General features: G+C 33.8%; 1 non-coding gene across 1 annotated transcript; it reads left to right on the plus strand.

Annotated features, from left to right (window-relative positions):
- Nucleotides 1-414: 414 nt before the first annotated feature.
- Nucleotides 415-517, plus strand: LOC122733105. Its single transcript, XR_006353707.1, has one exon. It is a non-coding gene; the product is annotated as a U6 spliceosomal RNA (small nuclear RNA).
- Nucleotides 518-3531: the final 3014 nt, after the last annotated feature.

Raw genomic sequence — 3531 nt, forward strand, 5'->3', positions numbered from 1 at the left:
TCAGTCTCTTCTCACCTTGGGAAATATACTTTTCATTAGCCTAAGCCCCTATTCTACATAGCTTCTGGAGGGCTACGACTAAGCCTAGTTGGATTTTGATCTCTTTCCTTTCTTCCCACTAACATTGGACCCTTAACTCACTTCTGTCCTTTCCTCTTATTCCTTCTTTCTCTGACTTGATTGAATCAACTCCTGATTTTTTCAGGATTGGTATGTGATCTGGGCAGAATTTGTGTCGCCTTGGAGTTGCATAATTGAGGTGCTACCCCACCCAATAAAAGGAGTCCAATGCCACCTCTTCCAAACATTTCCCTCTCACATGGAAATGTAGAAGACATGTCTCTTGCTTTGTGCATGAGGGTAGGGCTAAAGCCCTGAGAGGATGGAGTAGCCATGGTCTGAGGACCAGATATATTGCTTCAGCAGCATATATACTAAAATTGGAATGCTATAGAGAAGGTTAGCATGGCCCCTGAGCAAGGATGATACACAAATTCGTGAAGAGAATGAGAGGTGGGATAACCACCTTGAGGGATTAAAGATATCTTATCTAGTGCTCTGGCACATTGGCCCCCTTAGAGCCTTCAAAGACTGCAAGGTCCTCCTCCAGGTAAGGAATGAAAAAAACAAGAAAGTAGAAGTGCCCCCCCCCACCCAATGAAGTGACTCCTTTCAAGGTGTTTAGCTGGAACATTCTTTCCTTGTTCACCATTTTCTGGGATCTAAAACCCTGCTAGCTGAGTGGATAACTTGGATTTCCAATTGGTCTTCTAATTTACAGATGACCCAAAGGGCCTAAGTTTCTTCAGACAATCTAGGCACTTCCAATGATCCAAGGGCATTTCACACTTAATCTAAAATCTTTGATTAGTTGCTTGATTGGGTCTTATTCACACTCCATTAAGGTATCTGGGTATCTTATTACTTATTTTAAGCAGAGTGGGGTGATTTGATTCATGTACTCAATCAACCCCATCCATACCTAATTAAAGACACTGAAGTATCCATAGCTACCCATTGATTCCAGGAACACACAATTTGGCAAATACTCCCAAGAAGAAGAAAGATAGGGAGATAAGGAACAGACAAAATATGTATAACACCACAAAAAGTAGAAACAACATAGGTCTCCATTCCTCTGAGGAGTGGCTCAATAACTTGTAGTATAAGAATATAAAGGAATATTATTAAGTCTGAAGAAATTATTAATATTAGGGATATAGAGAAACATGGCAAGATAGGAATGTAAAATGAAGAAAACAATATAGTCAGTGACTACAGTAATATAAATGAAAACACTTAGAAATTTGTCAAACTCTGATTAATTATAATGATCATTCTTGGCCTGCAAAAACTTATAATTTAATAAAACTCTTTTTTTTCTCAATAGAGGAAAAGTATGTGAATGCAATATATGGAGTCCAAAAAAAAAAAATGTCGGTTTTGCTAGGAAAGGGCACCCAATGGTACAGGGGATGGTTTAAGAGGAATAGATTCTATCATAAAAAAAGTTTTAATAAATAATATGTTATATCAATAGATGTAGAAAAGGCTTTTTATAAAGTGCAATATTCATTTCTATGTTTAAAAAAACTTGAAGTCATTGGTATAGATTTTTCCTTAAATTGATAAAAAATAATTATTTAAAACCACCAGCAAGCATTGTTTGTAATGGGCTAAGCCAGAAGCCTTCCCAGTAAGATCAGATGTGAAACAATGATGCCCACTGTCACCAATATATTGAATAATATCATTCAAAATATTGAATAATAAATCCTAGCAATAGAAATAAGAGAAGGAAAATAAGTAGAAGGAATCCAAATAGGGAATGAGTAACAAACCTATCTCTTTTTGTAGACAATATGATGATACATTTGGAAAATCCCAAAGACTCAACTAAAAATTTAGTGAAACAATGAATAATTTCAGCAAAATTGGAGGATATAAAGCAAATGCACATAAATCATCAGCATTCCTATATGTCACAAACAAAACTCTGCAAGAAGAGATAGTAAAAAAAATACCCCATTTACAATAACTCTAGACAATATAAGATACTTGGGATACACCTGCCAAAACAAACCCAGGAAAACTTTTTTGTTTGTTTGTTTTGTTTGGGGTTTTGTTTTTTTGGTTTTTGTTTTTTGTTTTTTTTGCGGGGCAATGGGGGTTAAGTGACTTGCCCAGGGTCACACAGCTAGTAAGTGTCAAGTGTCTGAGGCTGGATTTGAACTCAGGTACTCCTGAATCCAGGGCCGGTGCTCTATCCACTGCGCCACCTAGCTGCTCCCCAGGAAAACTTTTTATACAAATAAAATCAGATTTAAATAATTGGAGAAATATTAATTGTTCCTAGGTAGACAGGACCAATGTAATAAAAATTACAATTTTACCTAAACTACTTTATATATTCAATACCATCCAATTAAATTACCAAAAATATTTTACTGAATTAGAAAAAATAACAAAATTCATTTGGAAGAACAAAAAGTCAAGAATATCAAAAGAACTAATGAAAAAATATGTAAAGGAAGGGGGTTTAGCAGTACTAAATCTTAAACTATATTATAAGGCCAAAATTATCAAAACTATCTGATACTGACTAAGAAATAAAAAGGTAGATCAGTGGAACAGAGTATATATACATATATATATTTTTTACAGCATCAAATAAGTATAATAACCTTGTACTTGACAAGTATAAAGACAAGATTTGGGGATAAGAATTCACTACTTGGTAAAAAAAAAATTGTTGGAAAACTGGAAAGCAGCATGGCAGAAAATGGACATAAACCAATATCTATTACCATTTGCCAAGATAAAGTCAAAATGGATACATGACATAAAGAGAGATATTTCAAGAAAATTGGAAGAACATGGAACATATTACTTATCAGACTTATGAATAGACAATTTATGCATAGACAGGAGATAGAGATCAGAGTGGGGAATAAAATGGATAATTTCAATTACATTAAATTAAAAAGCTTTTGTACAAATAAAACATATGTAGCCAATATCAGAAGGAAAGCAGAAAAGTAGGGGGAAAGTTTTATAGACAGTTTCTCAGATAAAGGTCTGATATCTCGAATATATAAAGAACTTTGTCAAATCTATAAGAAAATTAATGATTCCCCAATTAATAAATGGCCAAAGGAGATGAAGAGAAAACAAACCCAGGAAAATCAAAGCAATTTGTAGTCAAATGAAAAAAATGTCCTGAATCATTATTGATTAAAGAAATGCAAATTAAAATAACCTTAAGATATCATTACACCGAGAAGATTGAATAAAATTATTGACAGTAAAAGCAACAAATGTTTCAGGGGATGTGAAAAAATTGGGACACTGATTCATTTTTGGGTAGAATTGTGAACTGATCTAACCATTTTGGAGAATAATCTGGAATTATGCCCAAAGAGTTATTAAGCTGCCTATACCCTTTGACCTAGCAATATCACTATTAGATCTATTTCAAAAAATGATTAAGGAAAAAGGAAAAGAACCTATATGTTTTAAAATGTTTATAGC

This window comes from Dromiciops gliroides, chromosome 6 (assembly GCF_019393635.1).
Source record: "Dromiciops gliroides isolate mDroGli1 chromosome 6, mDroGli1.pri, whole genome shotgun sequence".
Taxonomy (NCBI): Eukaryota; Metazoa; Chordata; class Mammalia; order Microbiotheria; family Microbiotheriidae; genus Dromiciops; species Dromiciops gliroides.